This window comes from Anas platyrhynchos, chromosome 6 (assembly GCF_047663525.1).
Source record: "Anas platyrhynchos isolate ZD024472 breed Pekin duck chromosome 6, IASCAAS_PekinDuck_T2T, whole genome shotgun sequence".
Classification (NCBI taxonomy): domain Eukaryota; kingdom Metazoa; phylum Chordata; class Aves; order Anseriformes; family Anatidae; genus Anas; species Anas platyrhynchos.
In genome coordinates, this window is record NC_092592.1 from 36,215,562 (window position 1) to 36,242,163 (window position 26,602).

General features: G+C 38.6%; 2 long non-coding RNA genes across 2 annotated transcripts; one reads left to right on the top strand and one right to left on the bottom strand.

Annotated features, from left to right (window-relative positions):
- Positions 1–3,576: 3,576 nt before the first annotated feature.
- Positions 3,577–24,563, top strand: LOC113844017 (uncharacterized). The gene is made up of 4 exons (XR_005266895.2): positions 3,577–3,713; positions 6,251–6,388; positions 10,122–10,228; positions 24,483–24,563. It is a non-coding gene; the product is annotated as an uncharacterized lncRNA (long non-coding RNA).
- Positions 6,282–14,182, bottom strand: LOC140002755 (uncharacterized). The gene is made up of 4 exons (XR_011810164.1): positions 13,907–14,182; positions 12,687–12,788; positions 11,550–11,663; positions 6,282–6,530 (listed from the first exon to the last, which is right to left on the bottom strand). It is a non-coding gene; the product is annotated as an uncharacterized lncRNA (long non-coding RNA).
- Positions 24,564–26,602: the final 2,039 nt, after the last annotated feature.

Sequence of the window (26,602 nt, forward strand, 5' to 3'; positions counted from 1 at the left end):
TGTTGTTTTCTCTGAATAAGATTGTTACAGGTCCTCTGTGGGATTCCAGTTCAGGGTTCAGTTATAAAACTGAGTGAAGAGTTAATTGCTTGGGCTCAATCCCATACTATTGTTTGGTCCTCTGACTCAATAACGAAAATCTTTAAGCTGAGATAGCTGATGGGAACATTGAGGTGAATAACCTACAAGAGAGCTTTTCACATTCACTGTGATGCATTTCCAGGATGTAACTGAGTGTAGCCTTACTGCAGCCAATTGTACACCAGCTGAGGATCTGCCCAAAGATTTCTTATGCACCACTCCCTCACTAAATTCATTCATGCTAAGATATTCAAAGAGAATGACGTGAAGGGGGATTGTGGAAAAGAAAAAAAAAAAATGGAAAAAAAAAAAAGAAGGGAGAAAACAAACAGCAACGCAAATTCATATTTGCTTTGAATGTTTGTAGAAAAGGGTTGGATTCTTTCCTGAAACTTTGGCAGGTTCTGATTCAGCTCTGGCAGTAATTATTCAGAGCGGAGATGGATTTTGTATGAGAGAGAGAGAGAAAATACACATAATTCCCAGGGAGTCTTGACAGGCTATGCAATTAAACTGATCTCTGACATCTCTGGACAGTGGGAAAGGATCAAAATGAAGTTCATGTTTGATATATATAAATTCTTAAGGTCGTGGTCTTCCAAGGTGGGATGTGATTCTGCATCTGCCCCACAGTTGCTGGTTAGGCAGGAGGTCAACTTTTAGAAAGATGCCCAATCCAAATTTGGAGCCTTAAGTAAAATTACAGCTTCTGCTAAAAAAAATACATGTGCTGTATTTCCAGAGTGAATCAGCCAAGCCTCAGCTCTTCGCCATTCACCGCGACGCCGATCTGAGGGCATTTCTGTGTGTCAGAGACGGAGGAGAGCTGCTGGAGGCTGGTCAGGCCCCGGCCCCCACGCAGGGCTGAGCAGCTCGGAGCTGGAGGTGCGCTGTGGGGGTCACCCCACTCATGAGGCTGGGCCGACTTGCTTCCTGCCCATGGGTCGTGTGGGCACGGTGGGGTGCAGACATGTCCCAGGGTTTCACTGCTCTCTTCCCCTGACTGCACAGTTTAATCGTTGTCCACTACAATTCTCTTCAAAGTACGCGGGCTCTTTTTGAAGACAACGCGTGGAGTGAAATGCAGCGTTTCTGCTGCCTTTGTGTTGCTGAGTTATTCTGTTTCTTTTGAAGACCCCTGCTGAAGTGCTGCATTAGAGTTTTGCCAAAAGGGTTGCCAATCTGCTTCCCACTTAGGCGTGCTTTCAGGAAAGCATCATTTTACCGATGTCTGTCTGAAAGCTGAACTGAGATTTTCATTGTGATCGTATTTCAGTTTCTGAAAATCATTTCTGAGCTTCCCAGCAGCAGTGATTCTTTCAGTAAAGAATTTCATCAAGCAGCCTTTTGTAATATCAGGCATGTTATCTACCCAAAGCAGAAATAAATTCAAAACGTTTCCCATGCTGGTAGTTGATAGGAGTTGATCACTCTCACGTGTCCTTAGTCACACATTCTGGTGGCATTTCTAGACATGAATAATAGTTTGGTTTGTTATTTTTCTAATAGGTATCAGTGGTTAGAATGGAAGCTAAATTCACATGTGCTATGTTGCTCTCCATTTCTGCATGCTGTCCTAGCACAAGAAGCTTGCTCAAAAGCAAGAAGCCGTCACTCCTCCCCTTATGTTCAGTACAGAATAAAACAAACTTTCCAGCGATAGTTGTGACTGATAGCTATAAGGAATGTGTTTCCCTGTAGATATTGTTTACAGACTGCTTAATAGAAAACATGAAGTTTTTGGCATGGTGCATCAAGGACTTGCTTTGTCCTATGCTATCAAGTGAAATCCAGAACATGAATTCAAACTGAAGTGGAAACATTATGGAATCATTAGTTATTGTTGAAGGATCTGTTTTTGTTTGCTTTCTTGCTTGTTTATTCTTTTGTTTTGTTTTGTTTGGTCTTTACTTTAGTTTCTTTATTTGAATGCAGAAGCTGTCACCTCTCCTTACTGGTAAATCCTAAAACCTAATGCTATTTAAAGCGTCCCAGTGTGAAGAAGTTTAAATTCTGTAACAAACTAGTAAGGTAAGAAAGCATATATACCTCCATATATACCTCCTGATATGCTGGTGGGAGAGTGGTGTTCTTGCTACCAAAATACCCAGAGCTGCTGAGACAAGTTTTCCAGAGCTGGCCAGATCTGAGAAGGCTGGTAAGACTTTCAAACAGACATAAAGAAGGTTGACTTCCTGAAAAACAGGACAATTTCACTAAAAATAAACAATAGAGATCATTTTAGTGCAAGGTAAATTAAGTAGCTGGATGAACAGAAAGAGCGCAGAAAGCTTTTCTTGTGTACAGAAAGGCCTGACTCTTCCAGTGCTGCCTGCCTACATTTTAATTTTTATTTTTCTGAAAAGGTAATAAATAGGAATCTCGGTTAAAAAAAAAAAAAAAAAAAGGCAGTGGGGAGATCCTTTCTGCTATGTTTTACCTTATAAATCCATTCATATGTACAGGAGCAGTATCATACAATCAAGAGGCATAAACAGATGAATTAACCTTAATGAGGTATTTGGTAATTTCATTTCTGGATGTCTAAAGTTTATTAAACTTTATTGCATGACAGCAGGAAAGAAATTATACGAACTGCTGCTTACAAAGCCTTCACTCCAGAATTTTACCTTGTTACGTGAGGAAACAGAAGTAGTCTTTTCTGTCAGGGATGTTCATAACACAATGTGGGTTTCCCATTCATTGTAGCAGCTGCTGTACTGAGCAGCAATGTTTGCTGTCCATAGCTGTTTGATGTACAGCATTATGTTTTATATTTCATCTACTAATTTTCTATATCTTCAGACTTCTTTTGGTCTAAGCAGACTAAGAGCTTTGTAGAGAGCTTTCTGGTCTCTTTGACCAGAAAGCGATTCTTCCATCTCAATTTGCTAAAGCCTCACGTGTTTCTTTACCATCTTCTGAATACAAGGTATTTCCTTTTACATTGTGTGCTGTAAAGTATTCGTAACTTCTGATCAGTTCACTAGCCTGCATTTCTGTTGACAGATGCTTGTTTGACCCTGTGGTCCAGATAAAGAAGTCATCTCTCCTGTAATCAGACTTCATCTGGAGCAAGTGGGTCAGGAGCTGAAAGCTGAATAAAATATTTCATTTTCACTTGGACAGGCAAATTGTTTGGACTGAAATTTTTATAACTGCATCTGATTCCAAAAGCAGACCTTACAACTGAGATTGTCATGTTTAGGATGGGACTCAGTCAAACGAGGACACCAAAGGCAAGTCAGCAGCCCAGTGGTGCCATGTACCTATGAACACCTGATGACTGAGTATCTGGCCACCAAACACCTAAATCTCCTAAAGTTTTTGTTTTCACATTGCATTTTTTTTGAGCAAAAATTCAAAGATAACCTTTCGGTTTTCCAAACTTAATGATTGTTGAGAATAAGTTCCTCTTTTCTTGACATTCGTAATTTAAAATCCCCTCATTGACCTGTCTCTCTTCCTACATTTTCTCCAACAGCCTCTCTGCAGCCAGGATGGAGACTTGGGCTTAAAAACTATTATACCTTTGCTGACTCAGTATATCAGAAAAGACCTAGGCAACATCTGCTTGTGATCCTGTAACCAGATCAACAGACTTTGAGCCAGCACTGGGACATGAAATTAAGGTAGGGAGTACAAGGCATTAGCCAATACTATTCTCATCATCTCCAGAAGTTTCCTCTGAAGTGGTTTATCCACACTCCAAATTGGATCAAGCCAAAAAGGGAGTGATAGCTTTAAGGCATACACAGTGTATATTTAATAAAAGGAAGCTTTCAAGAGAGGAATGTATGAGCTAATGCAATCCAAGAGCAAGAGTAACTCATGCTTCAACAAGTAATATGCATTTTAGTGTCTGTAGCTGATAACTTGCCCCTACTTGTCAATGCTAATTATCTCCTGCTAAATGAAAGTTAGGCTCTTAGCGGTCAAGAGATTCAATGCTTAAATGAAAAACTTCTTAGTTGCCAGCTAATAAGTTTCTACATGTGAGGGATATGTAAACATACTTATTTAGTACAAGGTCAGTTGGTGCGCAAGCTCCAGCTGGATAGTATATGTGTGGCAAAGAAGAAAAAATCAGAAAACAAGACACATTTCAAATAACAGAGCCAATACAACATGGCATGTGATAATATCTTTGTCATTGGGCATTCTGAAGTAAAAATTGCCAAGGCAGATTTTGTAATCTATGCCAGAGGTGGCTTTTTTAAAGAAGCAAAGACACACATATGCTAGGAACAGCACAGCTGGATTGTCCAAATCCACAAGATTAAGTGGCTGGCTTCTCATGGACTACCATTTTCTGTATGCTTTAAATATTTTCACTTTCTCTATAAAATATGTTCTCTAGTGCAGCTTAAAAGGCATTGCCTTCTGAGTCTCAGCTGACATCAAGACATTATATTGTGTCCAGCCATAAACTCCTCCGCACAGATTATACATCTCAACTACTAAAAGCTTTTGTTTAAAAAAAAAAAAAAAAAAAAAGGCATGTTCCTGAGCTAGAGGAAGGAATGATGAAAAACATTTTTTGGCTTTTATAAAAGATGTATTTGGAATTAAAGCATCCCATTGCAACGGTTATTTGGAAGCTGTGACGAGGATTCATGAGGTCCTGGAAACCTCTTAGGATGGAGACCACACAGCCTCTTGGGGAAACCTGCTGCACTGACCTTATGAAGAACATCTTTTCTATTGGCATGTTAAGCCACTTGACTTTGGATATTTGAAATCATGAAACAGATGTAATCCCCAATATTGACTGGTACTTTGATGCTCTTCCGTTTCTGTGAGGAGACATGACTCTCCATTTATCTCTGGAGGCAGTGCGTTGTCACTAGACCATGCTATTTTGGGAGAGGATTTACCCAACCAATTTTGATGGAGCTAATGCAATTAAGAACATATCTTTCTGTGAAGTGAGTAGGGTTGTCTGTTGGTTGGCCCCTTGTTGAAGAAAGCAGACAGAACTGTTGCTGGTGTTTTGCCTTGCAGTATTTCATGTGGGGCATAAAAGCAGGTGTGCTCCGCTGCTGCCTGTTAAATGGAGTCCATCAAGCAGGGTAGGAAGAAAGAGTAGCTGATTTGTAGTACCAGATGGAGCTTTTGCAGTCTAGTCCCTGTCTAGACTCAGGGAGCTTTCCTAAGGACTTTGGTTGCCTTCACCATTGCAGAACAACTGATCAGGGTTTCAGAGGCTTTAAGCCTGTGCTTGCCATGAGCTACCAGCTGTGACTTTTGGCTAGGTTATGGACCTCACTGTCTGATCTGTACTGGGGGCAGCAGAGGAGAGTTTTGCCATTTGTTTAATTTCCCATGCTGCAATAGTATGGCAAAAGACAGAAAAGTTGCTCAAACTAGGTTTTAACTTCAAACACAGAAAATAGCTGAAAAGCAGCAAAAGCATGTTCTGGAGTAGCAGTCCATAGAGCCTTAAGTGTTTGGCATGCAGTTATTTGACGTTTCAATAGGACTCCTCACACACTCCAATTTAAGCATCTGTTTAACTGCTTGGCTGACCAAAGCCAAGAACTCTGAATGTTGTATAATCACATCTCATGTTGGTACCTGTACAAGTATGTATATATTATTGATGCTGGATGTCTGGAAGTAATTTGAACTCAGTTGATAAGTCCCTGAGGTTTGTTTTCTCTCCTCTCTCTCACTTTCTTCTTTTAGAATTTAGCTTAATAGATCATCTATAAATATCAGTATCTATTTGTTGGTGGGAATATAGGAGGTAGACATTTTGAGCTTATTTGCTTTTTGATGCTGACCAAGAAGTGGCCTTAGCAATGACATGTATGTATCCAAAACATGACAGACTTCTTAGTACCTACCAGTCATTAGGCTATGGCTATTGATTAATAAATTATTTGAGGAGGGTGTATTTTTAACATAAAGAATCACAATCTAATCATATATTTTGGTGCTCTTTTCCATGCATAGTAGATAAATATTTGTATTATTTTTTACATGTTAAAACTAAAATAATTGCCTTGTTCTCTGACACAAAGAAAACTGTTGAAAGATCTTAAGATATGCCATGGTAATGGATGTGTTTATGACTGACTTTTATCTGTAAAACTTGACCAGATAGGAAATTAATGTTTTAAAAACAGAGAAAGAAAAGAAAAAAAATGATTTATTTTTTTTTCAGAGAAAATGCAATTGTAAATGCCCAGCACCTTGTCTCCTTCTTCTCTATCAACACATCTGCTATAGCTTGGACAATGCCATTCAGAATTTATGCTTGCCTTTTCCGTGATGGACTCATGACTACTGCATCAGCCAAGAGGTAGGTGAACTGGTCTTTCTTGCCTCCATGGCTCCCAGTTCTCCCAAGATTGTGTTGTTCACTCCAGGTTCTTGCCTGTTCTGTGCCGAGATATCATCCACTTCAGTTGTTGAAGCTGCATGGTTGCACAAACCTTAAAGAGCTAAAGGGAAAGGAGGAGACCGACTTTTGATCACAAGACTTTGGCAATACTTGTTTGGTCTCCATTGCTGTTGTTTCTGTCAAATGGAGTCAACTCTCTTAGAACTCTTCCAAAAGATGTAACCACTGTGCCTTGACCAGTTAGGCAACTATGGTAACAGGGGTTTAGATATTTTACAGATTTTCATGTTATGTAATTCACCATTAACTAAGGACCTAATTTCTGCAAGCATATCTCCTACACAGTATACTTGGTATCAGTAGTAGTCCTATTGAAAAATGAGTCTACAATATATATTTGTACTTTCTAATAACATATGAGCATGGACTAGTTGGTGCTTGGTTTCCTAAAAAATGTTTAAGAAATTGCTTCTCTATAAAGCCATGTTAGGGCAATTCATATCTTCAAAAATATTTGAATTTCCATCTAAAGCACATTGTTTTTTCAGAGAGTTGCTTAACAACTGGTATGGCATTGTTGTGTCCATGCATAAATGCAAAAACAGATGCCCAGCATTTCTGTATGCATGCATGTGATTAATGTACTTGGGATCAGATAGTGCTGCTCTTAACTGGACTGAACCTAACTTTAATTTATTTTAAGCAAAATTCTCAAAGAAAAGAGGAGTCTGGCATGAGGAATAGGGAGAGGGCACAGAACAAAGCCCTTTACCTTCATCTTTCTTACAGATGCCTCCAGAGATTCATTTTATTCTGACTATGATGGTGAAAACAAATTCACTGCTTATGCAGGTTGAGATCTTATCAGACAAACTTTAGTACAAAGTGCAGTTAAAATTCAACCTATAAACCCCTGGAAATAAAGGCTTATAAGGACATTGCTGACAGAATGTTTAGTATTGCAACAGAGTGGATGCCAGCATGGTTGGCTAAAATAATCTTGTTTTTTAAGGTAAAAATTTGGATCTGTTTTTTACAAGTGATGTCTTGAAAATAGAGGGAAAGCATTACTTAGGATGACTCATAAAAGTGCTTTAAAAATGCTATTAAGATTTAAGGCATAATGTAGATCCTATAAATCTAAGCTGCATTCTTTCACTGGGAATGACTGACTTTTATGAAAACTAGGGATTATAAATCAAGAAACTAAATAAGGCGGTGCTCTTTTTTTTTTCTTTTTTTTTCTTTTTTTTTTTGACATGTAAATATAGATTATACATTAGGTGAGCCCTGCCTTGATGCCTTGTGGTTCCACAGGGGCACACAAAGTAAGTATTAGTCTCCTGAGCACCAGTTTTACTTTATAAAAGCTGGTAAGCAAAAATATAATGTAGCATTGCTCTTGGGAGAAACATTTTTAGTGGTTCAGGAAGGGAAATGTGTTGCTCAGTCCTCAGTTTTTTGCCTGCCTGTTCATTCATCTGCTGTGTAGGACTCTGTGTGTATGTGCATTTTGAAGGAAATGCTTTTATTTCTGAAAGCACTGAAACTTTCTGCGCACAAACTATAACAAGGAGGACAAACGTGCAAGCAAGCACATGTACATACAGGCACGCACCGTTTTCAGTGCTCAGAGCTTGCTGTTTCTGAAGCAGTTTTCAGAAGCAGTTTCCATGCCAAACTACTCTTCAAATCCATTAAACATGCTTAGGAAATGCCAACAGCTTTCCATCACGCTATCACAAATATATTTGACCATTTGCATCTTTGGCCTACACCTAATTTATTTCTGTGTTGTGTCCCTGTCTCCACCCCATAATTTTTGGGCACAGATTTGCAGGGGATGCTCCTCAGCCTCAGGCCCCTTATCTGAGCCATGAGCAGCCCGGTGCTCGCAGCAGCCAGCTTGCTCAACCTGATCTGCTTCACACTTCCATGTTGAAACAAGGAGGGCTCTTTGTGGCTGAACTAATATAAAACATAGCTCAACTAGATGGCTGACTTTTAAAGAAAGGGCATCTATCACTTTTATGTGGCATTTCAAAGAAGAAGTCATTTAATAATGTTGTAAGACAAAGAAGGGAGTCTGTTTTAATGTACAACTAGCCATCTAATGATTAACTTCTCTTAATACTTAATCGGCTTGTGGTAGAAAGAAATAACAGTACCATGCCATTGTTAAGCTTGGTATTAAGGAGTATGTTGTGCTAAGGTGATGCAAAAAATATGTGCAGGTGGCCTACAATAGTATGTGATTTGGCTCAAAAACAAAACAAAACAAAAAAACATGCACAAGTGATACTTGCAAGCATTTAAGTATTTAAAAGGAGGAGAGAGCACTGGGTGCAGACCATGACTTCCAAGTGGAAGGCTGTGTCACCTTCCCCGGGTCTCCAGGTCTAGTGGGGGAAACCCTGAAGATGAGGGTATGATGGGAATGTCATACTTTTTTCACACGTCTCTAAGCCAGCCTTATGGGCAGATACTTCCTTGAATATGTGTTGATTTGCATAGGATAATAGTTCTTTTCTCTCCATTTCCACTTCCCAGAGAACTGGGAAATTTATGTATATTCCTCTTAGCTGCTACAGAAGTTGCAGATAAACCTGTCTTCAGACACCTAAGGATGTCTAACTTTCATTGTTCTCACCCTTGACTCATACTTTTACTGAAAAATCTATGTTCCTTCATATGTCTAGTTTGTTTTAATGGAAGCATTTGAAAATGATGAAGAACAGGACTTGCTAATGTATGGCCAGTAAGTTGAAACACCCAAGATGGATTTCTTATGGTAACCATCATAATATGTATTTTCAACTGAAATTGTGTAAAAGTGAGGTAGTTGTAAAATATATACATGTATATATTTTTATGTTGTGTTTAAGAAACTGCACATAGTAACTTTGTGCCTGCTGTGGTTTATCATAGCAGCAGCACTCAGCATACACCTTAGCTGTGCCCAGAAAGTGCAGTATGCACCATCCATTGAAATCAAAACAAAAACTGAGAGCTGAGTGCCCCCGGATGGAGATCACCTAGAGGCAGTTTGATTGGGTCTTGCTCTGGGTAGAAGGAGTCATTTTCTGGACACCATCTAGACATGGCATTTTGGACACTCTCACCATGATGTGCTTGGGACGGGGGTTGATAATGAGCTGTCCCTCTTGCTGTTTGAAATGGCAGCTTGGCTCTGGCCCGTTTACATTTTGGCCTAAGCTTCTTCAAAGGTGTTTGAACTTTCATGAACCCAGCCTGTGTTCAGGACATGGGACTGTGATCATTAAACACTTTTTCAATGTCTCTAACAGCTTTCACCCAAAGACCTTAGGACACTTGAATGCACTCATGATTAACTGCACACTCTGCACTCTGTCCCAGTAGAAAACACCTGGGAAAGCCGTGTCAGCTCTGAATATACTTTCCCAACATGAGGACACAGTAGAGCAGGACCTGGACTGAAATCTAATTTAAAATACTTCAGATGCTTCAGCAGTTCTGATTTCCAGCTCTACATTTTGAGTGACCCTTTTCTTTCTCATCTTTTAAATCATAATAACCACTTCCAAATTCCAGATAAAACAGAGATATAGTGCAATATACAACCAAATCTGTTTGATGATTATATAGCAAGATGAAATATTGGTGTATGATTTGAAGATCTTGCTTCCAGCATTTTCTTTTAACATTACAGGATTTTAAAGGAGAAGAAAACAAAGAAACTTTCCTACTGCAGCATATGATGCAGAAAAATACACTGAAGAGTAAGCTCTGCTGCAGTTTCAGGGTAATGGTTGTCAGGTAGGTGTCACCAATATTCCTTTTTGAATCACTTCAATTCACCCAAGTAGAGAGCTAGCACTGTGTTTGTGCTAGCTACCATGCCTTGCTCCAGGGACTTTCTGCAGCATAAGTGGCACTAAGGGACATGGTTTGGTGATGGGACTCAGTAGGTTAGGTTGATTGGATTTGATGATCTGGAAGGTCTTTTTCAACCTAAATGGTGCTATGATTTTATGATTCTATAAAGAAGTCCTTGCCAACTTCTTGAAAATCAAAACTGTATTTGTCTCTCCAAACCACAGGTGATGTTTAGATGGTTAGATGGTGTTTTCTTTCTTTTTTCTCTTTTTGGGAGGTAGGGAGGGGGGAGGAGTTGAGTCTGTGATGTAGCCCAAACTGCAGCTGACTTTGCTCTCTGTGTAATTGGATTTTGTGTCTCAAAATATCTGAAAGCAACTATCAACACTGATATTTAAAAGTCTACTTCCTCCTTTCAGTTTTAGGACATAGCTAAGCATAAAATCACAGAGTTGCATGGCCAAAGCTTTCTGCCAGCTTTTTTACATGACTGGGATTTTATAGCGATATCACACTTAGGTGTGACTGACGATTCATAAAAAAAAAAACAGAAGTTAGAGGTGGAAAAGACTGTTAGGTCACCAGCTCAGTTTCCCTGCCAGGGTGGGATATACTGCAGGTGTTTCTGCTCTAAGACTTGCAGAAGTGCTGTGCCAGTGCTGGTTGTCATTAATTATTGTATTTTTGAACCAAAGACCAAGTCCTTGGGGTTCTGAGCACCAGCTTCCTACAGCAGTGGGAGTCCCATAGCTGATTTCTTCCCAGACCTGGGACATCACCATTTGAAACACAATCTCCTGTGATCTTTTGTCCAGAAGACTGGAAGACAATAAAGTGCATGAATGAATTGGGCATAGTTTCTGTGACTGGTGAGAGTTAGACAGTGAGCTGTACCTGCTCTATATGATAGCTTGGACTGTCTTTGACTATTTTTAAGTCAGGGAGGAATTTTCTTCTGCTATAGCATAGTCCATTCACAGTTAAGTGTGGTCTTTCCCTCCTTAATATGTAAGTGCTATACAAATCACTGGGGTCTTTTATTGTGATATTTTCTGCGAAGGATGTTTCAACCTATTCATTACTACCTAGATATTACATTTTGCTTGAACTTGTAGAAGTAGGTATTTTTTTTCCTTGTTTGTTTTTTTTTTTCTTTTTTTTTTTTCAAGTAAGAATGAAATTCTTTTGCTCTTTTATGAGACTCTTAATGTATCTGACACAAAGAAAATAGAATTAAAGCAAATAGTAATTCAGTTTTTACCACAATATGAAATCCTGTTTGCTCTCTCACTGCACATCAAATGTTGACATTAACTAGCAGATATGCCACTTCCATGCCAGGGTTTCATTCCTGGAACATGAGATCAGGCTGATTCTGTGAAAATAAATATTAAAGAAAACATGCTCAGTAAAGTGCTCAGCTCATAAAGGCCCAGTGCTAAGAAATCTGGGCAGCTGCCTCTACCTCCTCTGAGGCTTGCTAGCTTGCAGCTCTTACTTCCCAAGATTTGTGTTACTGTTGTATATTTTGCAGGTAGCCAATATTTCTGTTTAGAGTTATACAACTCCAATTTCCAGTTCCCCCATGCACCAAGCACTGTTTTTGGAATGAGCTCTTTTCGAGACACCTCAGGTATCAGTTCTTTCACTATTTTTCAGCTACTTCCATTTCATGATAACCTGGCACTTCCTCAGCTTGCTTCGTTAAAAGGTGGAGACTTGTGAGGTTGGTAGTGGTGGTTGGTTGGTTTTTAGTGTTTTTATTTGTTTGTTTGTTTGTTTTTCCTTCTATTTTCAAGCTTCATAAGTTCCATAAATAACCTTATAATCAGATGTGTAAGTCTACTCTTTCTTCAGAGGTGTACAGAAGTTGAATGTGGCACATGATCTTGCCTGATCTTTGGAAGATCAGTCTTTAGGACATATGCAGCTAACATACTAATAAGAAACTCTCAGTGTTTCCCCTGAGCTGACTCTCTTGTCCATGGAGCAAAGACTGGTTCTACATGAGGAAAATAACAGCCAAATTCAGCCTTTGGCTCTATGTGGGGACAGTAACAACCAAGTCCATTCAGCCTTTGGTTATCACCTTTGAATATGTCTATTCTGATTAATTGGACCCATTTTCTGTTGCCCTTCTCTATTTTCTTTTATATTGCTCTTCTTTCCAGAAAGAGAGATAGAAAAAACACAATGTTATAGAGAATTGAGATGGCCAGGTGAGCCTGGACAAAGAGAACATCTCCCTCATCACCATTTAGTAAAAACTACATAGGAAGTTATAAATTTCATATTACTATAGCATCAAGAGATCCTAGACAGGCAGAAGCTCCGTAATGTTAATGCAGTGTGCATCCATTCCATCTTTTCTTTGAAGATTTCACAAATTTAGGCCTACCCTTCAAAGAGCTTCCCTGCAGGTATACTCTCCTCATGTTCAGTGATGCTCTGTGAGTGCTCTGTGAACCAGCTTCTTTCAGGATCAGGGGCTGAGGAAAGACTAGATGAAAACAGGTAAGTGAGTAACTGTCTAATATGAAGAAAAAGGAGAGGGAAATCCTCTTCCCTGTGGTTGAATTTAAAGCTGAATAGGGAGTTCTGGGTTGAAAGGTTATAGAGAGAATTATTTTTGTTTCAGGTGGAGTTCTTGTTGGAGGAAAGTGTTGAAATGAGAGAGGTTTGGGGTTAAGAAAGTTTCTATGATCAAGTAAGTGGTAGCTGAAAATTTACATTAAATAATTTCACCAAAACTAGTGAGCAGGGAAATTAATTTCCTTTCAAAATGATGTGGCAGAAAGGCAAAGCCTTGGGTTACAGCTCAAACAAAAGGAAAAGGTAAATGCTTTGCATTAAATTCCTTGTGCATTTCATAGTTTTACAGACAGCTTTGAAATTTATAGTGTAGATGCACTGGTTTGAAGTACAAGCTCACCTTGCCTGACCTCCCACATAACACCAGGCTTTGAATCTGACCCTGTAATTTCTGCATCAAGCACCTCACTCTCTGAGCTATAACATGTCTCTTAGATATCCATCTAGTCTTGACTGGAGACTGAATATAAAGGAAATCCATCACATCCTTAGGTAGCTGTGTTTAAATCACTTAGATAAGCCTGTATATCTAAGGCTTTTTCTGAAGACAAGACAGCAACAAGAATTTGCTGAAGAGGCCAGCACTCGTGGGAGGGTGAGCATCTGCAGATCCAGCCATTAGGTTCATAAAGCTCAGAAACGGGGGGAAAAAAACAAAGTGTTGCTCTAGGTGCCACAAAATATAAATGTAATATTGTTCTGGAGAGGACTTAATTTTGTTTAGAATGCATTTCTTTTTAAAGGGCTTTCAAAGACCACTGGAGTAAGTTCTTATTTGATTTTCAAGGCTGATAGTTGGGAGACTACACAGTAGTCTCCCAGTGAGAACTACAGTGAGAACTGCCAGTGAGCTACAGTGAGAACAAATTAAAACAACTAAGAAAAGGGGGGGTGATGTTATCTGTGAAAACAATTCTATTTGTTTTTATACTGCCTCTTAACAAACCAGCTTTTTTCTGTCCCAGCTAGTAAAAATAAATAAATAAATAAAAATAAAAAAAAAAATTATGACAATATTTCACTTACTTTTGTCATTGGGGGACTTTCAAGGGTTTATTTTTTTGGTTAGCTGTAGCATCCCTCTGTAGAGAACGAAAGGAAACACACTTCTATCTTGCTGCTCCCTGTACTCTGTGCACTCTGCGTGGTTCCTCAGTCCCAGAACACCTGCCCCTTGCCACTTGCTTGCTTGTATGGGAGACTGCCAAGTGGTCAGATTACACATCCCATCCAGAAAACAACAGGCACATTCCTTCTCCTCCTTCCTGGAACACAAAATAACCTGTGAGCTTTGTGAGGCACTCTCCATCACTAAGGTTATTACCCCTTGCATTAGGAGTTGCCCCACCCAGCAGTTATGCAGTGGCTCAGGTGAGGTTGCACAGCATCTTTTTTCATGATGATGATCTCCCCGTGATGTTACTCTCTAGTATTTATAGACATCAGCCCAGATTTATTTTTTTTTTCTTTCTGCCAGTATTTGTCAAAAATTGCTGTCAGTTTCTCAAAGCAGCATGAATTTTCAGGTGGACCAATTTCAATGGCACTAGGTAGTATGCTTTCTAATTACTTAAGTGGTATAGTTCTTATCAAAGTCTGAACAAATGTGCTGACTTGAACCATCCAATATCTTTGTATCTATATATATATATGTATATATATAATCTGATATGTTTTAACATGTTGAGGAGGTTTCTTGTCTTTCTGTGTTCTTTTACCTCCAAATCTGTACTACAAACTCCTAATATTCTTATTTTTTTTCTCAATTCTTTTTCTTTCTCCCACTTCCCTTAATATAAACCTTCTGTTCCTAGCACACATCAGTCAAAGTCTAAATTCCAGACAAAGACAACCTGTGCATGTGGCTTCAGGGTGCAGCTGGGGCTGGGTGGCAGCAGCCCAGTGCTGAAGCTGCCTTGCGTGGTGGTGAACCAAGGTGCTGCCCGGGCCCCAGCTGCTGTCCATCACTCCACTTGCTCTATTTTCATTGCATTCTGCTGGAAAGAGTTTCTGTAAGGTATGTGCTCATTCTGTGGAATAAGTCTTGGGTGACTCATCCAGAAATAATAATAGGATTTCATCTGAGGGGACAAGTATGTTGTTTTCAATGACACTACTACCTTTGGATAGCTGGTTACACTTTGTATTCAAACAGCCTTAACTTACATATTGCCCATACTATTTTTTTCATGTCTTTCATTTGTTGTTCCATCAGTGAGATCTGTGGAGTTTAGATCTGGCTTTTCAGTAAAGCCTGTTCCATAATCTCTTATTAGATTTGTTTTTACCTGGTTTAGCTTTCCCTCTGATAGCTCTTTGGTTTCTTTGTCTTCTGCTGTTTTTCCAATTACAAACATCCAGAAGAGATTTTGCAGTATTTAAGATGACTGAGGTAACCCCTAGGTTATATTGTTCCACGTGTTTCAGTGTTCATCTAGACCACTTGAGCACTACATTTGCTTACATACTTTAGAAAGAGCTGTTCCACATTTTTAGTGCATCTTAGGACAGAAAGACCACTATTGTTCATAAATGACTGCACCGGCATCTGAAAGCTATTCTGGCTAATTTAACTACAAAAGTACAATGAATCTGAAAAATATGAAGGAACCTTTCTGAGGTTCAGGAAAATCTCTTTCAAGGCTAATGAGATTCCCTTTGCCTCTCAGAACACTACTCAAACAAGCGCTCTAGTGTGTGCTGGTTTTTTGTCTCCCCTTCTCCCCACAAGAAGCCTCTTAAAAGGGGAGTGAGTGGGTCACCATCAGGTCAAGAGCCTTTGGTTATGAACGCTACCTTTCATTCACTTGAATACACCCTGCATAACATTGGGTACAGCCTTGTGGCACCAGTCATTAGATGTGAGGTAGGGCGTTTATGGATGGCAGTGTCAAGTGTTTGGTTCTGTGGCCCAAATTTCTATGCCATGTATTATTTCTCCCCTTCCAGCCAAATTCTGGTAAACAATGATGCAGATCAACTTTCTTAAGGAAGTAGAAAGTGCTGTATTTATTTATCCAGCAGTTATTTCAAGTTATGTATAGTTTATCCAGTGAGTATTTCAAATACAGATGACCTACACCTTGTAGGTAAAAGAACATTTTCAAAAGCTTCTAAATGCTTCTAAGTAAGGAACTAGAACTATAGAACTAGGCATTTTATCATTAAAACACTCATTATACCTAAGATTTAAAAAAAAAAAATATTTAAAGTTTATCTTTCTTACATGTAAAGTGATTAATATGTCTTGTTAGTAGCCTAGTTTCAGGAATATAGGCATATAGGTTCTAATCACCTGATAGTCTGGTAGGTGCCATATTATATTTTATAATATGCCCATTTAGCATATGCAACTCTTGTTAAATGTCTGTTACTACAACTACAATACTAGAAATCATAAAAGACTTTGAGAATTTAAGACATGCATAATATACATAGACAATATATTGACTAATTGTCTAATGTGCTCTGTAGAATGCTTGGCTACAAAGCAAGCTGTACACTTCGAGGAATCTATTGTACCAATATATATATATATTCCTTTTTTTTTTTTTTTTTGTAGGTAATGAAGAAAAACTGTATAGATTACTGTCCTATGAAAATTTTAGAGAATTGTTCTTTCAGGTCAGGAGCATACACAGTAGAAATTAAATTTATTTCACTAGACATTAACTGTTTAAATGTTAGTAGTCTATTTCAAGCTAAGTAACAGTCTAGCTTAGACAAAGGAAAGAGATATATTTGGACTCGATGATCTTGAGGTCTCTTCCAACCTAGAAATTCTGTGATTCTGTGAGATAGACACCAGGTATAAATTATTCCCACCTATTCATAGATGGCTGCCTGAAGACAGGCAGGGTGGGTACTAAAGTACTCATTAATCTCTTTTCCTGCATGAGAAGCAGAGGACCTACCATGTTGTTAGGCAGAGCACTGGAAATATGAAGTAAAATGTTTATTTTCCAAAAGCAATTAGGTGCTAGTGAGGTTCTGCCTGGTTTTGGGCATTGCTTCTAAAGGAACTGGCTAGAGCTTGGCATGTGCCTGCCTATCCAGTGTATGACGGTATTAAAAAATAAAAGCATTGAATTTGGAAGGCAGCATCCAAACAACTCCCAGTGGTGTCTAAATTATATCTTGGAGGGAAAAAAGAGCAACATCAACAACAACAAAAAAACTTATTCTGCTCCTACAATAAAATTAAGAGAGCAAGGTAGATTAGTACTGTCCATATAATCATCTGACTTCCAGTTCCCTCCCAGACCACTTTGCATGTCTGAGTTATTTGCTCATGTTGAGAATTCAGAAACAAAATATGTTCAGCCTCTGTCTACTTTAAGCTGGATGTATTTGAGATCTGTTTTTCTAGGTCCTCCTTTGATCACTTGTTTTATTTTGATGGCGCAACAGGACATCAGTAATTATTAGGGAAGCAAAATGAAATTAAATCAAAGGTTTTCCAAAAGGTTATGGGAACTATGGACTCATAGCACAGGAAAGCTTACCAGATTCAAGTCAACTATACAGTTTGTGACCACAGAAGTGTTTTAGGAAATTTTCTCTCATTTGTCTTAATTTTATGTATCACGAGGTGCTTAATAAGATGCCATATGTAATGCTTAAGTGACCTGCTTCTACTTTTACAAGTGCAATTACCTGAAGACAAGCTGGGTTTTGTGCGGTTTTCTGCTGGGATGTTGAGGAGACGGCAGGTGGTAATGCAGCCGGTGCCAACTATTACAGGGCTGCCCTGCTGGAAAGTGAAGTGGAGGTGAAAAATGTTACCACATCTCTGGGTCACCTTTCCCCTCTGAGCCTCCCCCTCTGAAGGGAAGCCTCACTGGTCAAAGGCTTGCATTGTACCCATGACCGATCTAAATAACATAAAACATGCCCTGGTACAGTGTGGGTGGGCAGTTAAAGCTAAGGCAAACACACTGCATTGCCAAGCAATTTATTTTTTTTAAGCAGTAGGCAAGATGCATTTCAACAGATGCATTTCAAAAGAAATAACCACAAAGATATGGGAAACACCTGCAAGCCTCTGTTGTGCGGGAGTCTCTAACGTGGGGCCCAGTGGGAGTGCAAAGCCCACCTGTAACATTTCTGCAGAATTGTTGCACTGGCAACTGCAAAGCAGGGGAAAAATGCATCTGTTGATTGGGCATATTTTGTTTGTGAAAATGAGTAAGAGTTCACACCATTCTCCCTGTAAACGTTATGTGCAAACTGCCTCCCCAATATTAATGGAGGAGTGTGGGATAGGGAAAGGGCCAGAAAGGGTTGTTGTCCCCTCCAGAACAGCCCAGCATGGCACACCTGAACCCAGGTGTGTGATACCACTGGCTTTTTACTTTTTGTATTTTAAGATTTCAGCCTCAAGATCTACTTGCTAACATCCTCACCGAGACATCTGTGACTCACAGATGTCAAACTGGCAGCACATTTTCATCAAGCAAACTTTGCCTTGGCTAGTTTCACTTTTGTCTTGAAAATATCATCACCTTGAAAAGAGAAGGAGACGATCATCAGGAATAAGTAACTCTATATATCAACAAGTTTATAATCATACATAGATTAAGGCCAGAATGGAATATTATGATCATCTAGTCTGACTTCCTACGTAGTACAGACCAGAGTGAATTAATAAACAATAGCATATATTGTAGTAAGACATCCATTAAAAAAAAAAAAAAAAAAAAAGAAAAAAGAAAAAAAAAAAGTGATGAGGAAACCATGCATGAGAATTCTCATAGTGATTGACTGCTATTGAGTACACGTCACCTTTCTTCCTCTGAGTTTGTGTAGCTTCAGCTTCCAGTCTTTCAATCTTACTATGATTGCTTGATATGCTTTGAAAATATTTATATATATCCTCTAATATCACATTTTTTTTCCTTTTTGTTCAAGATTAAGGTCTAGGTAGTGACAGATCACCTCTGAGGATTTAAACGGACCTAGCTTCTATAATTATTCCAAATTTTCCTGAGGTACCTTATTCTTGCATCTGTCTTTTGGCCTCTCCCCAGTGTTTCAGTAACAGAAATAGTAGACAAAATTCTTCCAGATTTTGCCTTTTAATTTCTCATTCCCTCTACTTTTCTTTACAAATTCACCCCTCAGTTCTAACATGATTGTCAGAGTGGAGCTAGAAACTTGCAGAAACTGGGAGCTGCCCTATGGTCCTGCATATGATAATGCTACCAACTTTCACAGCTGTGCTCTCTCTGAGAACAGCTTTCCAGCCGGTGAGTTTTGGTGAGGAACAGCAAGCATGGTGAGGCAGATCAGCCTCTGCTGCAGCTCTTGCATGATGGTGGAATAGAAGGAAAATGGGGCAGCCCATTCTCCTTGGGATCCTCTGTGTCCTGGTCCTCATGAGCACAGCCCAAACTACAAATGGCAATGCCCTGAAGGAGCCCAGTGCCAAGTGGGTCCAGTGCTATGAAAAGGTTTGACTTAAATCATCTACCTCTGCTACTACTCTTAGAAAAATTCCCCAGTTGCTTACAGTGCTAGCTCATGTTGTTGTATCCCTATAAAATCCATCACAGAAGTGGTCTGAAGTCATGGCAGTAATACAACTTGGAGCCTAGAGGCCTTGGACCACATAGTGTGTTTGTTTTGTCAAAGACCTTTTCCTGGACTCCAGCTTCAGGTTCTAGCATGTATTTGCATCATATTTTACAACCCTGCATAGCCTGTCTCTCCCCCTGGTCCAAGCAAGCTGGAGGTCATGTATCCACGATTGGTATGGGAGTACCTCTAAAGGAAAAAATGCTAACAGTCTGGGGTAGGAATAGAATAAGATTATATTTGTCTACAAAAAAACTATGTACTCATGACCACCCCCCCCCCCAAAAAAAAAAAGAAAAAAAAAAAGAAAAAAAAACAGCTATAAAAGTTTATAGGACATACAAAAAAAAAATAAAAAATCACATCCCTGCATCAGCTGAAGCAGCTAATCTACACCTTTATAGGTTTGAACAAACACCTGGTGAAAAGTCTCCTGTTGGATGAGCCCCAGCATGTGGTTTGTGTCAAAAAACTACTGTACAGATTTCACCATCCTGAGACATTGATCTGTTTCCTCTGTCTACTTACAGTCAGATCTATTTACTTTGGTCTTTAAATAACCTATTGCTGTTCTTTAGGGGGTTTTCTCAGTCCTGTAGAAGTAGAAGGCAACTGGGGTTCTGGCTTACACATTGTGAGTGAGAGTTTTAAATATTCTCATTGTAACTTCTTTTTAGAGAGTATGACCCAGAAAATATCAGGCTTACCTTTGTCAAGGTCTCGGTGATATGTAGTAGCAAACCCATCTTTTTAGTGCTGAACCGAACAGGTTTGGTCTAGAAATAATTGCAAGGCAATAAATAAGGAACCCCAGGATGCAATTTTCACATTTGCTTCTACTACTTTACATTTTTTTTCTCAGCAAAAGAAAGATCTCCTCCTTTATAATATGAATAATATGAAAAACAGAGAATTGAAAAGCCAAAAGAGATTATCTAAAGCTGAGGGGATGCTTACTAACCCTTTGATTTTTAAAGGCTTAAAAATATGAAGATCAAACACCTAACCACTTGAAGTTTTCTCCCATTGGTTGTTTTCATAGTCAGAAATCACAAATGGATATATCTTGATCTTTCATTGTAAGAAAGAGAAAAGACAAGATATATCCCTTCCTAAATCCCATATTGTGATTTGAGCAAAAAATTTCACTATTTTACAGGAGTCAGAAAATTTTTCTTCTCAAAGTTTTCTCTCTCAGGTAGACTTCCCACTGCTGTTATTTTATAAAAAGGTGTGCAGTGCTATGCATCTGTATCTAGTAAAACACCACTGAATTTGCAGTCCAGAGGCTAATCTCTGGGATGTCAGAGGTGAAATAAATGTCCTACTGGTAATGGATTTCTTCTTTCCGTCCCCTCTGGGATTATGTGACTATAGGCAATGTTACAGTTGCAAAAAAAAAGGCAAATCAGGAGAGCATAATAAGTCTATAATAATGATGTAAAGGAAATAAGAATATTAAACAATTTTCCTCTACATTTAAGGGATTATTCTCAAATTGTAGTCAGTGACATGGTGAAGATCCATACTGCCAGGGAAAAGAAAGTTACAGGGAAATGTTGTTTTGCTCATGAAGCACTAATCGTGACAGTTTGATGGTTGTTCTGCCTTAAGTCTCTGCTTACCTTGACTCTACTACTTAGGTTTTAGAAGACTGCAGAAAATGGTGGGTTTAGGTTCATTACAGTATTGATAAGCAGAGAAACTACTTAAAATGTTTTCAAAATTCTTTTCATCTAACACATAACGGATAAATCTTGGATTAATGGATCATTAATACAGGATGTCCCTGCAGCCACATATTCTGTTCATTTTCTACTGGCAAGTTATAGCATGATAAAGGTATGAAAGTGCAAAAAGCTTCTTTTCTATCTTGCTTGCAGTCACACAGTAAAGTGCTGGAATACCAAGCAAATAAAATAAAGCCCGTTGCCATCAAAAGCCTGTTCTGCTGGTACTGAAGACTGGAGATACGTAAAGAAAGGTCATTTCTCTTTGCATAGAAATTGATGGTTTTGTTATGTTTATCAAATGAACAAAACGATCCTGATCCTTAACTAGAGTTTAAATTAAAAATAAAATAAAATAAAATAAAATAAAATAAAATCTAAAAGTGACATTGGAAATAGTATAAAATGGCTAAGAACTTCACACTGGAATCTGGGTCCTAGTTGGTGGAGGTCTAGTTTTCTAATAGTCAGAGTCTGGATATTACTGGAAGCCATGCATGGAGAAGGCTTGCCTTTCTCCCGTCTCTCTCTCTTCTTTCAAGGGTGACAGGTCAATAGCATCCCAGGGCATACTGAGCTAATGCCAGCAGTATTTCTCCTTTGTGGATCAAATAGAAGAATTGGAATGAGCCTTCCTCAAATTCTCTTTCAGGATCTCCTCCAGGCAAAACTTTGAGGTTTGCATAACTCTGAAAATCAATCTGCCTACTTTGGCAATGAAAAAGAAGCCTCTTATTTTTGCCAAGCAAAAATATATTTCTTCTTAGTAACATCTTTCATTACTAATATGTCATTTCTCTTTCCCCACTCCCTCCCCCCCCCCCCCCCTCAACCTCCCCCCTCCTTTTTTTTTCTCTCTTGCTGCGATTTTTCCCTCCTTTAAGGACATTTTTACACATACTGTTTCAGGCATGCTGAGGCAAGAGTAAGTTCTATGCAGTAGTTTATCAGAGTGTGTGAATTTGGTGTGGTCAAACAAAACATTTAACTTAGTGTTCTGAATGCATTGTTGAAAACTGAAAGATGAGATGAATAAATGGAAAAATCAATTTTCCTTCACTTCCTGAAGTACTCCCAGAAGCCTTGCTAAGTACAATCCAAAAAATAGAAAAAGAAAATAAGAATGTCACTTTGCAATTAATAAATAGAAGTATGTTTTCAATACAACATTGCCAGAATAAAAGTAAAGCAGCTATCATCTTCATTTTTGATCAAGGCAAAGAATTTTTGTGATGCTTTTCATTTTCTTGTATGAAATACTATGTTTAGTTTGGAGCCCACGATAGCCACAAGGATGTCATGATGTGGTACCTTCTGCCATTAGAACTTTGCAATAACAATTAAGAAATCTTAGATCAGGACCTCCAAGACAAGATCCTTTAGGGAGTTTCAGGAGACAGTTTGTGTCTCAAACATAGATATTTATTTACTCCCCCCCAAAAAAAATAAGATGCACATATGTCTGCTCAGTGATCCAGCTGTGTCTGCTTCTTGCAACGGCTCTTGTGGTGGGTTCTTTCAAAATTTCCGAATGTAGCAGGCACTATAACGATAATCTCAAATTCTTGGCAATTTTCTGTGTTCTGGTGTGTTTTGAAATATCACAGATATGCCCTATCTTTAAATCCAAGATGTCTAGAAATCGATCGTGCTCCTCTGACTCATGCTTTAATCTTTCGTGGAAGAGGAAAGAGCCTCTAGCTGTACATTATGGATTTAAATCAAGACAAGTTCGAGGGGCCATACAAAGAGGGTAGCTGCTAAGATAGGTTAGAAAAAGGTCACGCTGGATCACATCGATCACTAGTTACAGCTTTAACTACACAGAGGAAAATCACCAAGGCACAATATCAGCAATGCACAGCTTTCATCGCACCTTTGTCAACTCTGTGGGTGATGGAGTACAGGTTGTAAGTCCTTGATGTTAAATATGGTAATGCCCCATGGAGTTAAAGTTAATAATAAAGAGAGGAACAAGAGAACACAATGTTGAACAAAAGGGGCAAGTTGAAGTGATTTATTGGCAGGGCTGAATTTTTCATTATGATGTAATGGAGAAAAAGTTTTTTTAAACATCAAGAGATTTTATATTTTTTATGGCTAGACATGAGTTCCTAGCAATAAGATGAGTAGACAGAAGATGTTTTTGTCTTACATTGCATAATTATTCCATATTGAAAAGTATCTATTCTATTCTGTGTTCTCGTCAAGCATTTACTCTCATAAATTAAGCAGACAATAATCACCTACAGCTCCTCAAAGCTTTCTGTTCCTGATTGATGTCATTGTGCTTAATTCATCCTTTACATCAGGGTTAAGCCTGGCTTGCTTCGTTTTAGTGCTGCCCCTATTATATTTTCTTAGTTGTTGTGGTGTACAGATATTTTTTAAGACTAAAATAGAGACATATTGAAACAAAAAAGAACCTATGTAATAAGATTTGGAGAATAGTCTTGCTCTCTTGTTTGAGTAGATCACATTCATGAAGAGAAACTGTATTAAGAGCAAAGGGTTCACTGTGCTAGATTGTCTTTTAAGGAGTAAGTAGAATCCAGAAACAGATTTTTGCTGTATTGCATTACAAATACAAAGCATACCACTCCATACAAAGAGATGATATGATTTGGAACCTATCTATACTATTAAATTTCTTTCTTTTTTTTTTTTTAATGAAAAAAGATATTTTCATAAGTGGAAAATGCATCATTGACCACACAAGACAGAACGAATGTCTATCAACTTTAACTTTCCAGTCCATAGTCCATTAACTGAATTAAAGATATCACTTAAAAGTAAAAATAGTAATTTTTAAAAAAATCTCATTTTTCCTACAACCGGATAAACGTTAGGATGTACAGTTGTGTTCATTTTTGAGAAGGTAGTGGCAGAAGGTACATTGACACGTAGCCCATTTAAGAGCCAGTCTTGTCAACTGTTGATCATACTAAAACATTCATGGGGGCAGAAGGTGTAATCCAAGTTCATGCCAGGCCCATTTGTACTTCTCTGGAACCTGATTTAAGCCTAACATTACAGAATGGTGGCAAAAGAACAAATTGTTTTAAGAAGATTCACCTCAACCATTAAATGGATTTAGGCTGTTGTGCAGGAACTTCCAACTTAGCCTTTTGATTTAAATGATCCTCTCTACTACACTGAAGTTGTTGGTTGTACCAATAGCTGTTTTTCTTGTTATCCCTGTGGAGTCATTATAGAGGAACATGCTTGCATTCTTGAAATTAATTCATTTATTTTTTACTCAGTGCCTGTGTATACACTTTTGTCATTTAATAAAGGTGAATTTGACCAGAGGAGCCATTTTTTCACCTCCAAACATCACTGAAGCTGAGTTTACAGTCCAGTAGAGAAGATGTGGGTAAGTTTTATCATTTGCCACTTCTCAGCTGGGCTTCCTCATTTGAATGGCTAAAAACCTCAGGCTAAGCAAGTTCATTTTATGGGGGTTATAAAAATATATCCCAGTAAAACAGACTAATTGTTCCATCTCTTCTGGACCATGGCCGCCAACTAAAATTATTATAACTATTAAGGAGATGTGATTTACATTAGCAGCATATGAGGGTGGCAGGTTTTTTTGTTGTTGTTGTTGTTTTTTGGTTGGTTGGTTGGTTTTGATTTTTGTTTTTTGACTGGAATGATTGTTCACTGTTGTGCCTTCACATAACAATAAATGAGAAAGGATATAGCAATTAAACTTATCAACAATATTGCTGGGAGAGATGAAAATCAAAATGGCAAAATAATATCCCTTTATTCCAAATCCCCAACGGAAATAAATTATGCTAGCAAAGTTGGTGTTTTGCTGTAATGTTTACACTGCCTTTAGGTTGTTAGTCAGCTAAGCTTTGCTGATGGGGCAGGGATTTCTTTCCTGTCTTCTTAACCAATAAAATTGTGCCAGCAAAACCTTCATGTGAAGACAGGATCTAAGTGACATATTTCAGCTGAATGGTCTCAAAATGTTTTCTGTGTGTTTCAGTCTCACAAATGGCCCTTAAACACTAGTTTACCACAGCTGGCTATGTAACTGCATTAGATGGTTCAATGTTTTTATACGTAATTATGAAAACAATAGCAGCATAACATACAACGGGAACCTTATTCCTCCAAGAAACTCTTTCAAATATTGTATTACACATATACTTTCTCTTACTCTCTATTTTTTTAAATCACAAGAACTACAGACTCTACAGACTTGCGAGTTCAAGTCCAGTGCAGCAGAAGTGGAATTCTTAGAGATACACAAAAAGGCAGAATAATGGCAACTTTAAAAAATAATTATATGGCTGGTAGTTGTTGCTAAGATTATTTTTGTCAAATAGAGAAGAAATAAATAAGTTTCAAGAAGTAATTAGAAAAAGAGGTGGATGGTGGTTTTTCTCAGTGGATCCTATTTTGTTGGCCTGTGTTTTCAGCTTTTAGTATTCCTCTAGTCCCACTTTTGCATGTGGTATTATGGGACCATTTACATGTGAAATGGGACCGTTTACATGTGAAAGCAGATGCTGAAATTTCCTTGGATGTTTAGTCACCTTGAATTTTCCTAGGAAATAATGTAAAACTTTTCATGTGTCCTTAATCACATTTCAGTAATCCAGGACTATGATTCAGCTCTTTTAGGTCCACTGCACACCCTGAGTGGAATAACCTCATACAGACTTCTGTCAAAACATATGGAGATAATACAGTGGGAAGTAGAAGGATTAGCGATAATCAGCCCCTTTCATCCCCTCTGAGAGTGGTACCAGATTTGTCCCCCACTGGAGCTACTTAGATCATGTTAGACAGCATGCCTGACTCTAAAACTACTGAGCTTCTGCAGTCCCGTTGACTCACTTGGAAGTGTAGGTTCTCAGCTGTCTTTCTCCAGACATCCAGATTTCTCCAAAATCTGCTGGTTGGTTCCACAACCCCACCCTGAGCTAGCGTCCTCAGACACAGTCACCTTGGTATAATGACATTTCTAGATAGAACACAGCCTTCTGTCCACTCCTCCCCAGCACCCTCTGGCCAGTGGGACTGGTTGGATTCAGGCTCATCCCTGCCCTAATTCACTTGGGGATGTTGAAATCTAGGTGAAAACTGCTGGTTTCACTCAGAGTTTCACCATGAGCTCCTCAGGCACAGAGGATTCTGATTGCTTCCTCTGGGTATTTTGCACCTAACCTTTTGTTATAGTGAGCCACTCCTCAATAAAGGTTTAAATTAGCATCTCTATTATTAGATTGAGTGTATTTGTCTTAGGCTAAGCTGGGACAGTTAATAATTGTGCAGTAATTGAAACATGCCTTTGACATCACCTCCCGGCTGACTAATTGGATAGTGTCTAGTTGTGCTATTCTCTTCAGCCTGAAAGGTAACTCCCCAACAGTATTAAACTAAAACTAAATTGACC